The sequence below is a fragment of the Lepisosteus oculatus genome, chromosome 14 (assembly GCF_040954835.1).
Source record: "Lepisosteus oculatus isolate fLepOcu1 chromosome 14, fLepOcu1.hap2, whole genome shotgun sequence".
NCBI lineage: Eukaryota > Metazoa > Chordata > Actinopteri > Semionotiformes > Lepisosteidae > Lepisosteus > Lepisosteus oculatus.
The window spans coordinates 52,445,994-52,460,111 of record NC_090709.1 but is presented as its reverse complement, the minus strand read 5'-3'; the positions used below and the strand labels follow the sequence as shown (position 1 = coordinate 52,460,111).

General features: G+C 42.9%; 2 non-coding genes across 2 annotated transcripts; one reads left to right on the top strand and one right to left on the bottom strand.

Moving 5' to 3' along the window:
- The first annotated feature begins 1,638 nt into the window (after positions 1–1,638).
- Positions 1,639–1,720, top strand: trnal-aag (transfer RNA leucine (anticodon AAG)). The gene has a single exon. It is a non-coding gene; the product is annotated as a tRNA-Leu (tRNA).
- A 5,732-nt stretch (positions 1,721–7,452) lies between these two features.
- Positions 7,453–7,565, bottom strand: trnal-caa (transfer RNA leucine (anticodon CAA)). The gene is made up of 2 exons: positions 7,528–7,565; positions 7,453–7,498 (listed from the first exon to the last, which is right to left on the bottom strand). It is a non-coding gene; the product is annotated as a tRNA-Leu (tRNA).
- Positions 7,566–14,118: the final 6,553 nt, after the last annotated feature.

Below are 14,118 nucleotides of genomic sequence, written 5' to 3'. Positions count from 1 at the left end.
TATATCCTGGTAGCAATGGACTATTTCACGAAGTGGCCGGAGGCCTATGCCATCCCGGACCAGAGTGCCCCCACGGTGGCCGATGCACTACTGAAGGGGATGTTTGCCAGGCTGGGGGTGCCGGAGGAGTTACTCAGTGACCAGGGGCGTAACTTCAAGTCCCAGGTCTTCGCCAGAGTGTGCCAGCGCCTGGGGATCTCTAAGACTCAGACCACCCCGCTGCATCCCCAGAGCGACGGGTCTGTGGAGCGGTTTAATCGGATTCTCGCCACCCAGCGGGCCTCCCTGGTGTCCTGGCACCAACAGGACTGGGACCGCCACCTCCCCCTCGAGCTCTGGGCTTATCGGACCACAGTCCAGGAATCTACCCGGTGTACCCTGGCCTCACTCATGCTGGGCCGGGAAATGCGAACCCTGGTGGACCTGGTCTTCGGCCCGCCTCCCGGAGACGAGTCGGCACCACCAGCTGGACCGGACTACGAGTAGGACCTGCAGCAGCGGATGCGGCGGGTGCACAGCTTTACTCGGACCCATCTGACTCAGGCGGGAGTCCGGCAGAACTACGACCTGCGCTGCAGGGGGCCTGCCTTCCAGCCCTGGGACTTGGTTTGGGTGTACAGCCCGCACCGCCGCAAAGGCCTCAGCCCTAAGCTGGCGCCTTTGTGGGAGGGGGCCGCTGAGGTCCTCGGGGTGGTAGGCAAGGTCTGCCACCGGGGGAGAGTGATGGTTCTGCACCGAGACCGCCTGGCCCCCTACTGGGACCGGGAGGAGGAGCCCCGCGGGGAGGCTCCAGAGGGGCCGCCGGCCACCACCGCTTCGTAACAGCCGCTCACGCAGAGATCCACAGCTTTTAGCAGAGTATGAGTATAGCCTGAGTGGGGTGTTCGATGTCGGCGGGACGCCAGACGCTTCAGGTGGGGACAGTGTAACCCCCCTGGCCCGGTGGTGAGGAGGAAGCGCACCCAGGCACTCATGGTACCACGGAGCAGGCTGGGAGTTGTAGCCGGGGAGAGTTTGAGGGTCAGCTCGATGACCAGCAGCTAACCCTGCATATGTAAATAGTGTTATAGTAGATTTAATGTCCTGTGTAGCCTTATAAGTGTATAGCCTGTTGTTAAGTAATTACCACCCTAACGATGTGAACGTGTTCCATCAGTCTCCTCATGTGTCTGTATGTCCTGTGTTTGGTTTTGTGTGGTTTCGATAAAAGAATAAAGCTGTCTTTTGGTTTACTATCACGTCGCCACTTGACCTTTTCCTGAGGAAACCTGAAAACAGTACAATATTATAGCATGAACCCCTGACGATTTTCTTGATACGTTATATGTGCTCTTGTTTGTATTGTATGTAGTTTTGTTGTTCAAATAAAACGTAAAAGACACAACTTTCCGGATGCGTCTGCTGTAAAAATAAAATGACATCAAGGGTGCTGAACGCAGAGGTCTGAAACCTGCTCCACAGAAGATCTTTATCCAGAGGTGTTAAGGAAGTCGAGATCTCGCCATGAGAGGGGAAGCATCTCAGAAAAAGCAGGTGCAGTCGGTTCCACGGTCATAACGCCACTAAGTCGGGCGACAAGAGCAAAACCCACCCGGCTTCCTCCGGGCAAGTAATGAGACAAAGAAACAGTACACAGTGGGTAGCGTGGCCGAGTGGTCTAAGGCGCTGGATTAAGGCTCCAGTCTCTTTGGGGGCGTGGGTTCGAATCCCACCGCTGCTAGGTGCTTCTGTCGAGACCCCCTTTCAGCTGGCTTCAGACAAAAGGGAGGGAACTGCTTTTTGGCAGTCTCTCGAGAAACTAAGCAAAGTGTTTAAAGATACTTTCTCAGCTTGACATCAAGGCACAAAACAAAAACCTTCTTGCGTTCTCTCAACCCAAAAGCACTTTGCCACTTTTTGCGTTATGCAGGGAACGACGTCTGCCCAGATCACTTTTGTGTCAATGCAAATCGTAGTGTGCCCTCCGTTTTAATGTTGGCTGTGCTGGCGTGCTGCTTCTGTCTGTGAAACTTGAATGTTCTGCTTCTTCACACCGAATCGTCGCGGGGGTTGAGCTTGTTAAATCTTTGCGCATAGCGCTCCTTTGGAAGTACTTTGTCCAAGTTCAAAAGCGATCGTGGGATTTACTTCATGCGTTCAAAAAGCATGCCTCGCACGACAGATTTAAATGGGGAATGGAGCCTGCTTCTTGCTGATTTTCCTTTGGTTGCAGTTACAAAGTTGAAAAGTCATCTGTAGAGTGTTTTTTTCCATTCCCATGGCAGTCTTTTAAAGCTGGTAGTAATGGCGGCAAAGGTAATTTTTTATCCTCTTTAAAAGAATAAGGACGGGCTGGGGTGAGCTCCATTTACCACTCTTTCAGCTAACCGCCGAACTCGCGAACTGATTACACTGCAGAGCCACAGGCGCCTCGCTTTTCTCCATTCTATGAGTCAGGGTGAAAAAAAACTTTGCTGGTATTAGCTGGCCTGCTGGGAGCACCTCTTCTTCACTGATTTGTGTTTCATCTTTCGCAAGCTGTATAGATTTATTTCAAAACAAGTTGTTCCAGAAAGGAAACGAACACTTGCATTCACCTGAATTAAAAGGCATGGGATTTGCCCATAAGGATAAATTATGTACAGTAAGACAGGAAGAATGGCACCGCTGGGAATCGGACCCAGGATATCCTGTTTACTAGACAGGCGCTTTAGCCAACTCAGTCACGGCACCGGCAAAGTGTTGTCCTTTGACAGCCACTTGGACACGTCTCAACTGCTCTGAGACATCTGCGTTCGGTGTGCACCGAGCCTGCTCGCCTTGCAAGTTGCCTCATTTACATGCCATAGCTCCACCACTAAGAGAAAGGATGAGAAATGGCTTTTATCTGGCATTTTATCTGGATGCGTCTGCTGTAAAAATAAAATGACATCAAGGGTGCTGTATGCAGAGGTCTGAAACCTGCTCCACAGAAGATCTTTATCCAGAGGTGTTAAAGAAGTCGAGATCTCGCCATGAGAGGGGAAGCATCTCAGAAAAAGCAGGTGCAGTCGGTTCCACTGTCATAACGCCACTAATTCGGGCGACAAGAGCAAAACCCACCCGGCTTCCTCCGGGCAAGTAATGAGACAAAGAGACAGCACACAGCGGGTAGCGTGGCCGAGCGGTCTAAGGTGCTGGATTAAGGCTCCAGTCTCTTTTGGGGTGTGGGCTTGAATCCCACTGATGCTAAGAGTTTTTGTGTTACAACCACCAAATGGAGCAATGTGTTAAAAGCTACTTTATCAGCTTAACATCAAAGCAGGGAGAAAAAAGTGTTTCTTCTTCTCAACACAAATTATCGTTTCCACCTTCAGCAGGGAAGTTTGTCTACCAAGATCACTTTTGAGTCAGTGCAAATCACAGTGCGCCCTCAATTTTAATGTCGGTTGTGCTCCTTTTTTCTGTGAAACGTTAATGTTCTGCATTTTCAAGTCGAGTCATCCTCAGGGGTAGAGCTGATTATGTCTTTCCGCATAGCGCTCCATCAGAAATAACTTGTCTAAGTTCAAAAGAGATTGTGGGTTTCACTTCAAGCAATCACAAAGCATACCTCACATGTCAGATCTAAATGGGGAATTTGTTGGTTACGAAGCTGAACGTTTTTCCATGTTCTGCTAAAGTATCAACTGGCTTGCCTTTATAAGCAGTCTTGGAAAGATAAGCTGTGCTTCATCTCAGGAAAAATCATCAGTACTGTCATTTTATTCTGTGTGTATGGCCGTTATTTAAAGTATATAAAAATCACGAGTTCATAGACTTATCCAAATATCAACGGCACCTTGTAAACCTGTCATAAGAATTCCTTCAATCCAATAGTTTCACTCCAGGGAAAAGGCAGGGAAACATAGGGAGTTCTTATTTAAAGACAACATCCGTATTGGATTGCATGTAAGCAGGCACCACTCAAAATTCCTAATATGATTTTGAATTCAGTTTTGCAGTGCTTTAGTGCTTTACTACTTTCAGAGAGTCCTTTATTGACCTTGCTGAAGCAGAGAAGCGACATAATCACAATTGTGACCAGTTTTTCTGCATTTCTGGTTAATAATGATTATTATTTTGAATTTTGATTAGTATTTTTCGTAGCATTCCTCCTCAGCTTTTAAGATATTTGGTGAGCAAGAACCACTGAGAATGAGCCTGAATTAATCAAGAACACATATGGTACTATTAGATAGAATCTCTATTAGATAGAATCTCTATTCTATCTAATTGCATCTCTGACATAAAAATTTGGATGACTCAAAACTTCCTTCATCTTAACTGTGACAGACTGAAGTCATGCTTATTGGTACCCCCCATCAACTTCGTAAAGCCAGTCCTGTAACCCTGTCTGTAGATGGCTCTGTACTAGAGCTTCAATCAAAATTGAAAAACCTTGGGGTTATATTCGATTCTGGCTTAACATTCGACCCACATGTACAGCATACTGTCAAAACATCTTTTTTTCACCTTAGAAATATCGCAAGACTACGCCCTATGCTATCATTAACTGTGGCTGAATAGCTGATCAACATATTTGTATTCTCCCGAATTGACTACTGCAATGCTCTGCTCCCTGGTGTATCTAAATCTACTCTGAACAAGCTGCAGTATGTCCAAAATTCAGCAGCCAGAATCCTGACCAGGTCTAGTACAAGTGTTCACATTACTCCTATCCTGGAGTCCTTGCACTGGCTTCCGGTCAAATTCCGCGTAGACTTTAAAATCCTCATGCTCACCTACAAGGCTTTACATGGCTTGGCACCTCAATACCTGTCTGAACTTTTATCGCCCTACTCCCCACCTCGCAACCTCCGCTCTTCAAATTCTGCCCTCCTTACTGTCCCCCAAGCCCGTCTACATTGTATGGGCGACAGGGCCTTCTCCTGCTATGCCCCCAAGCTCTGGAACTCTTTGCCCAAGGATATTAGAGAGTCACCTTCTCTAAACTCCTTCAAATCCAGACTCAAAACCTTCTTCTTCAGAAAAGCCTTTACTTAACTGGTTCCATTCTTCACCCCTCTGCTCTTCTTAATACCATCTTCCACGGTCTCCTCTATTTTTATTGTTGTATTGTTGTAATTATAATTGTGTCCTCTTGTGAAATTGTCTTATTTATTGTTGTAGTCTTCTTATTTATTGTTATTGTCATCCTGTAAAGCGCTTTGAGAAGCCACCTTTAAAGGCGCTATATAAAATAAAGTTTATTATTATTATTATTATATTACTGCTGTCCTGTGTACAACTGCTTCGTCCTAATTGAGCTTTTCAGTGTTGAAGAAGACGTTTCCAATTTCGATTGCTTGTTTCAGAGGATGTGCTACAAGATCACAGATTCTATTGAAAAGATTTGGAGATGCATTGGCTGGGATTCAAACCTGGCTCAATTGCATGAAGGCACCTATACTCAGCAACGAGAGGAAAGGAGATGGGGCCAGAGGTAGTGTGGCTGAATGGTCTAATATGCTGGATTTTAGGCTCCACTCTCTCAGGGGTGTGGGTTTAAATCCCACTACTGCCCAATGTTTTAAGACCTTACTTCCTGTGATTTGTAATATGGTCAGTAAAAGCACTTTATGTAAGTATTTCTTTTGTCAGCGCTACAAGTCACTTACTGCTCCACAGGTCCGGGGTTCAATCCCTGGCATCTTCAGGTGTTTTATATTACTGTACTCACATCGCAATCTTCTGTTGAGTGAGAACTCTTTGATCGTGTTCATAGAGAGCCTTCTGAATCTCTTCCGGGATTTCCTGAGAGATCATTCAGCGAGCGAGTCCTCCCTCTGGACTCGGCACTGAGCTGAAAGCTGCATGAATTCCTCACTGTGTGTCCTGTACTGTTACAGGTGGTCCAGCGTAAATGTGCAGCACAGTGACATGAACACCTTGAACTTTTTCTGTATGTGAAGGAAAATGCAAAAGAATATGAAAAGTATTGATTGTATAAAATATCCATGGTATAACTCGAGAAAAAACTGAAGCCCAAAACAACGACTTTTGATGATTACAAGAAATTCAAGAAACACAACCGTCCGCAGATGGATTTGGACCCTGAACTCTTAAGTTAAAAGAACAAAAGCGAAGTAAACTCTCTTCATTGTCTTATAGTTTGTGAAATAAAACAATTTCTTACTTTCTTAATAATTTCTTACGATTTATATAATTTTAACAGAATCGCAATTACAAACATTTGGGGTTAAACTGTTATTCACATACTCTAACGAAGAGAAACGTTATTGTCTTCCAGTGTGTGAGCCCATTTCTCAAAAAATAAAAAAATAAGTTATATAAATTGAATTTTTCTATTTTTTAGGCTTGCATAGTCTTATTCATATTTCAGTTAAACCTTTTCTTCTGTAGTAATTTCATTTAATATTAAAATTAGTCCTGATTTACAATTTTTGGACATGGTTCATCTTAAAGAATTTTGTAATAAGTTTCAGTTTAGGAAAATCGTGCCCAGAAGCTACCAAAACTGGTAATGTTCACATAATGTGTAATGCAAAAGCAGCAGTTGGGGTGGGAAACAAAAGGCATTTCTTGGTATGAATCCTAAAACTTCATAGATGGCGTTCTAGGACTTCTCGCTTCAGATGAAGCTGTCAATACATCATAGATTTCTACTCAATCAATATCAGCAGTGTTATCACTACCGAATGCTAAATATAGATCCTGGCAATACTTCATGAGTTGTTCGTTAGAAAATTGTTTATATTTTTTTAACATATTTTCAATACCAGACAAAAAGTCGAAAGTTTCAATTTCATGCAACTGATGAAATCTCTCTTCGATGGAAGTTATAAGTACAGTACATCCAAAATACTGCGGAATCAATCAAATTTACATGTTTCTTGTGGATCCAGAAGATCATTTTGAGACTCAAAACATGCCTGTCTTTTCTTTTTTCGAGGACGAAGGAGTAGCAGCAGGAGTAGCAGTTATGGCAAGAACGTGTTTAGAGTTCAGGACTTCTCATTTCTAATGCAGAGCCATCGACTCGGAAAGCACCGCCCGCGATAAAAGAAATTGCAGAATTGGTCTGTTCATGCTGCCTACACGCTTTGAATTGCTGGCATTTTCTGCAAGCGTTCCTTTTTGAGGGTTCATGAAATTCCTCACATTTGAGCCAACACTAAAATATTTCATTCGGGGTCGCCTAATTCATAGTGCAAACCGAATCTACAGGGGAATGCTGTGGCACATGAAGCCGTTTGTTATTCTGTTGTGAGGTGTGAGGGGCGGAATGCAAATCGAGTTGGTGAATAGAAAATGAAACAGGAGTCACTTCTTGAGCTACGAATTCCAAAAAGTATGAAAACCTGTGCATTTTAACAGTGCAGAATACTCACAAATTGCACTGAGTTGCTTGCTTTCTTCTGCTGCTTTTATATTTCAGTCATTCACTGTCAGCTAGCACTGGAACAATTCAAGAGAGGTAAAAACAGACGCTGTCAGGAGTGGGATTTGAACCCACGCCTCCATTTGGAGACCAGAACACCCAAGCCAGCTGGAAAGACACATGTCTTTGAGTCTGGAGCCTTAGACCACTCGGCCACCCTGACAAGCGAAAGCAAGTGGTGTGCTGAATGCACCAGTAGTTGACTAAACTGAGGTTCTTCCCTGAAATTATTTGCTTGCGAAGACCCAAGTTGCCTTGAATGGATCTTGGAAATCAAATATACGGATGGATTGTTATTCGGTTGTGAGTTTTGAGGGGCGTATTATAAATTGAGTTGGTGAAAAGGCGCTTTTTGTTAGTCTGTCGGGAGGCTGCACAAGGTGTTTAGAGGGAGAACTTCTAAAAGGCAGGCTCTCTATGTTTAACATCAAGAAAGATTTTTTTTTTTCTCAATGGAAATGCTCTTTGGCGCTACGTTAAGTAGGGAACAACGTCTGCCGAGACCACTTTTGAGCCAGTGCAAATGGTAATGTGCCGCCAAGTACATTTAATATTGGCTATGGTAGCGAGCTGCTTTTGTTTGTGAAGCTTTTACTTCTTTATGCTGAATCATCGGCAGGAGTAGCTTATTAAATCTTTGCTCATTGCGCTCCATCAGAAATACCTTGTCCATGTTCAAAAGAGATCAGGGGATTAACTTCATGCTTTCACATGGCATACCTTACACGAAAGATTTAAATGGGGAATTGACTGTGCTTCTTGATGTTGTTCCTGTGGTTGCCTTGGTTACAATGGTGAACGTTCTTCCACGTTCTGCTAGAGTATCCACTGGGTGGGCTTTATCAATTGGCTCGGATAGGCCATCAGTGCTCCGTCTCCAGAAAAATAATCAGCACTGTCTTTTTTCTGTGCGCATGACCGTCTTTTAAAACATATAAAATCAAGAGTTCATTGATTTCTCCAAATAACAACAATACATTTTAACCCTTCAATCCAATAGTTTTACTCCAAGTAAAAAGCAGCGCAATATATAGAGAGATGATATTCAAAGATTTCAACGTTCTTATTGGATTGCCTGTATGCAGATATCGCTCAGAATTGCTAATATGATTTTAATTCAGTTTTTCTCTACTACTTTCAGAGTCTTTTATTGACCTTGCTGAAGCAGAGAAGTGACAATCACAAATGCGACCAGTTGTGCAGCTGTTTCTGGTTAATAATAATTAATGCAAAATAAAAAACAGCTCCTTGCATTAAGAGCAAGAGCAACCAACGCGCTCGCTTGTTGAGTTGGGTATTTTCCGAGCTACTCTTCCTTAGCTGTGTAGAGGTTTGATGGGTTTACTGAGACAATTATTAATTGTAGCAGTAATCACGAGGTGGTTCGTTGTGGCTTTTAGAAAATCAATCGTCAGAACAACTAACAACGCACACACACGGGTTCAATACACGAGATACAGTGATTAATATAAATTTTGCTCCAAAAATATACCAGTCTGCCTGGATACAAGCGGCAGACCTTACTGTGAGGGTTATCAATATACAAGGTATATAATCTCGAAGAGATGCAAACACAAAGAGATACACAACAGAGAATATATGTCAATATATATCGTTCAGTTACCAAATCGCTAATTAGTGTTATTACCCACTGTTACTCTAAACTCGGAAGTAAATGCAATACTCATGAATTAAATTGATAACAACTTGTGTTGAGGTACAATTGAATTCTCGAGACGCAATGTAGAACATGGAGTTTACTTATCCACTGTGTATAGATTTGGAATTTCCCGGCACGAACACCAAACCAGCTGACAGGCTCTGTTGCAGCCTCGGTTCCAGCGGTTGTCCAATGGGCGTTGTCCCAGCGTCCTCTGGCTACCGGCCAACCAGTCGAGGTGCAGCTCGGAGTTGGACGGACGGAGGAATCTAACCGCGGCGTGCAGGGCAGTTGTTGCTCCGAGGGGATCTACCAGCAGTCCGGCTGGCTAGTAGAAAGTATCTATGCACAGAGTGTGACCGCAAGTCCTCAGAAGTCACTCTTTTGCCCGGGAAGAAGCTGGTTCGTTCCCGGTCCAGCGCTGCTTCTGAATAAGCTATTCAGGTTGTCGACGAGGGTCCAACTGTGGGCTGCCGTTGATCAAGCGGAGCGTTCACGTTGGTAGAATTCTGAGTACGTACAGGATCCTCGGCCCCGCGCTTAGAACAAAGTCCAAGTCCCTTTGCAGACAACAGCCTTTGTCACGTGATTGTCTCTGAGGATGCGCGAAAATGGCCAAGGAGAGCCCTGATCTGAGCTTGCGCTCCCTTTTTGACCAAGACACAGATGTGTTCTGATTGGTTGAGAGTTTGGCGGGCATTGGAGACCAACATGGTATTACCTGACCCTGCCAGTCCCTGATTGGTTGATCAAGGTGAGATACGAGTCACATACTCCTGACACTTAGGAATGCAGTCCAGATGTCCATTTGGCACTCCCTAGACAGATAGGCGCCAATGGATGACCATTGATCATGATAGCCAGGCTTATCTAAGTGCATCCCCGTTTGGGAGCTGTCCCTTATCAAAAGAAAACATCTTAAATCAGCCTGCATGAATACTTTCTCTGTGGCTGAACCACAGAGATGGAGAGTGAGATGGGGCCTCATTAAGGAAAGCACAGCAACGCTTAATTCTGTCTTATTACCAAGCATTGCTGCTACAACTGCTTAAATTCAAACTAAACAGGACTATGGGAATGAGATTTGATTTCGAACTGGGTTTTAAATAAATAGGACCGCTGCACTACATTGTGCTTTATGTAAGACAAAAGGTGGGCTTCCTGTGTTTTCGATAACTCAGTTGTAAGAGCGGAGGAATATAGTGGAAACAGCTGGGAACTCTTTGTTCTCTGGTTTGAATTTGGCTGGAAGAAAGGTGTTTTTTATGTTCTTTAATCAAAAAGTGAAAATTTGTCGTTCACTTAGTTGTCTTATTTTCTAGGCTTGTAGACTCCTCACTCTTCCTAAAAGAAAGTGCTGCAGATAAAGATACAGTAGTTGTCGGAAGTTTGTTCAGTGGTAGAGCACATACAGGCTGTATGTGGTTGTTTTCAATCGCTGGCGTCTCCACTCTGGATTTCTTCCTGGGCGCAATATCTTTCCTTACTTGTGTGTGAATTTCAGCGCGACACATAAACCCTTTGTCTGTTTTATACAGATTATATTTTAAATCAGTTAAAACAAAAAAGTACCAATTACATACACGTAGAAAACACATGTATCTAATTTGAAAATTTGGGCAATGTATTACTAGTAGTGGAGCTGAGCTCACAGAAGAGCAGTTGAATTTGTTAAACCACGTATTATTTTTAAATGACGCTACTAAGCACTGGCACGGTGTTTGTGCAGTCCTACCCAAGCTTTCTATCGACTGGATGAGTCTCCTGTTCCATCTCCAATTCTTTCCGCACATTTCGCCTGTTTCACCACCATTATCATTAGACTATAGCCACTAATACGAGAATACTGTTCTGAAAGACTGTCTTAAATAATAATGTTGAAAAGGGTAATGATAAGAGTTTTTTTCATTAAGGTAACCATACATTTGCCTGTATAGTACAACTTATTATCTGTATCCGCAAATCCCCAATATTAATGCTGTCTCCTGAGAAACACAAGTGTAGAGTCAAATAATATTACAACAAATCTATTCAATTAACACCCCTATGTGACAGAACACATTTAAGACTTACACCCCTTTTAAATATGTATTTCCTTCACTTCAGTTCTCTCCCCGGGATACCTGAAAATTGATTATAGTATAATAAAGTCTGTGCATGCATTACCTGTAATACAGCTACTAATAAAGATAACATTAAAGTTGATTATTAAGATATTACACTTTTATTAATAAAATATGTATTGATAAAATTCCTTGTGAATAATTGTAGTGTCTGGAAAGCAATTGTTCATTACTTAATGACGATATTATTTCCACTACATTCAGGACAGTCCCAATGTAATCTTTTGTTCCACTTCGTCTGCTTAGTCTCCTACTTTAGAAACATCTAATGGGGAGCAGCTGTTATTTTAGGTTTGTTGCAATTGAGAACAGGTTTGCTACAGAGCTGCTGACAGATTTCAGCAGCCAGTTTGTTGCAACTGACCCATTGTAGCTACCAATCAGAAAAAAAAAACAAACGCAACAACTTCAAAAGAGAAAGAACATTAAAAACAAATCTGGGGAACAACATAAACACAGAATCTAATGCGAGAGCTTTATCAAATCTTCAGTGCTCCTCTCGTCTCAGTAGACCTCTCTCATATATTTGTGTACAGGTCAACTGGAGGTACATAGCTGATAGTAATTTAAGTAGGGAGCTGCATCACAGCATGCGTGGGCTGCAAATGGAAAAGTATAGGTTTATTCCATGCTGAAAATGGAAGTAAACACAACGTTTCAGCTGTGGAGCCTTCTTTGATTGTGAATCGAAATAAATCTTTACTTGTTCGTTTGATGTTAATTTATCTCCATCAAATACCTAACAGTATCTAAACTCGACAGTTGCTCTCAGTAGCTAAAGACACTGCTCCAGGTGAAGCACAAACTCACAGCCTCGGTATAACTCCGCTGTGCACTGTTGTATAAGTACCGCGTGCTGACCAATTGCACCACTGGAGCTGTGCAAGGTGTGAAGAAACATAGGGTGAAAACGGTTTCGGTTGTGGATCCATCTATACATGGGGAACACTAAAATAGCAAGGAAAATACAAGAAAAGAAACTGAAAGAATTGTGCTAACAGCAAAGGGGAACTGAGGGAGGTGGTCAGACAAGTAAATCAGCCTGGCAGATTATTTGTATTGACATTTTTTGAGTCAATCAGCAAACAGATTTCTCTTCATGTGCCTTAAACTGTGCAGTTTGTATCTTCGCTGTAGATAGGTTTCTTCAGAAGTCCAGTAAACTGACAATAATGGAGAACTAGCTGACGCACCCCGTCGTGAAGACCCTCTGTAAGGTGATTACACGTTTCAATTTCAAGTCGCCTCCTTTACACTCAATTGCAGCCCCGAAACTGAGAGAAAGCATGAGAAATGGCTTCAATTTCAATGTGAAAGTGCAGTACAGGCTCGATGGCTTCACATCTCCCATCAATCAAATAAAATTGCAGTAAAGCGATCTAAATATGACTCTTAAGTACTTGGAAAGATGATTATTTTGAGCGTGCCTCCAAGGGTCTGCTACGAGGCTTAAATTGGCTTCTTATTCGCCAGCTTCTTATGCGTGTTTTTCGTTCCACCTTAAATGGTGCTGCTGTGATGTTATGTCGCCTTTCGCCTGTAGATGGCTCTCTTCGATCAGTACTAATCCGGCTGGAATACTGTAGACATCTTCACTGAACGGGAATATCCAAATAAATAGCGACTGTCCAATTTATATTTTTGTATGGAATATATTTCAGAAAATCGCAAACCAATTTTAAAAACTCACCACAACAGGGACTTACACTGGGAAAAGGTAACTGCACTTTCTGCTTATTGCTACGGCCTTCCCCCCGATTATGAAAATGTCTCACAGTTCTGACGTGTGAAAGACAATGTAACAGACTATCAAAATCCTGAAGTACAAGAAATTTTAATGCACCAGTTTTTTAAATATGACCCTCTGATCCTGGCATGTCAGTATACATTTCGAAAAAGTATGGCACCAATCGCACGAATTGCAATGGCACAAATTGTTGAGAATATCACTGACCTTGCCGATATTTGCAGGGGATACGAATGTTTTGCACATGTTGAACTACAACACGTAAAAATTGAGCTTCTTAGTCAATATCATCGGGAATGTCCAATAATGACGAACATCAGTAGCTTCAAGGAAACTTTGACTCGCACATGGAGTTTTATCTTCAAATGGAGGGTGGGAGAATTTATTTGTACTCTCGTTGCTCATTAGCTAAACTATTTTAAAAATATGACACAGATTTGTTCGAGAAACTTGTAATCGCCTTAAAGAGAGTCTTCTTGAAGATGTGCACCAGCTAGCTCTCCACTATCAATTGACAGGACTTTAGGAGAAACTGTTCTCATACAACCAACATACAAATTACACATCTTAAGGAACATGAAGAGAAATCCGTGTACTAAATAACATAAAATTGTCGCTGCAAATTATCACCAAGCTGTTTCATGTGTCTGACCACCTCTTTCCTACTTTGCAGCGAGCACAAATCTTTCTGTTTCTTCATCGCAATTTTACTGTCTTTTTCCCCCATGTGGAGATGGATCCACAGCTGAAACTTTAGGTCAGTTCCTGTTACTCTGTCCGATTGAAAGAGCTGTATTAAAGGCACTCCCATCTCTGCAGGAAAGTTATTGCTGCTCTCAACACAATATACTGCAGCCAAATATAGCAATACTGTCACTGCCTGTGGGCCACGTGTTCCTGCTGGCAGTCTATTATGTCATGTTCATCCACAACCAGAAACATTACTTCATCCCTATTTTACTGTCCCCCATGTGGAGATGGATCCACAGCCGAAACTTTAGGTCAGTTCCTGTTACTCTGTCCGATTGAAAGAGTTGTATTAAAGGCACTCCCATCTCTGCAGGAAAGTTAATGCTGCTCTCAACACAATAGACTGCAGCCAAATATAGCGATACTGTCACTGCCTGTGGGCCACGTCTTCCTGCTGTCAGTCTATAATGTCATGTTCATCCACACCCAGAAACAT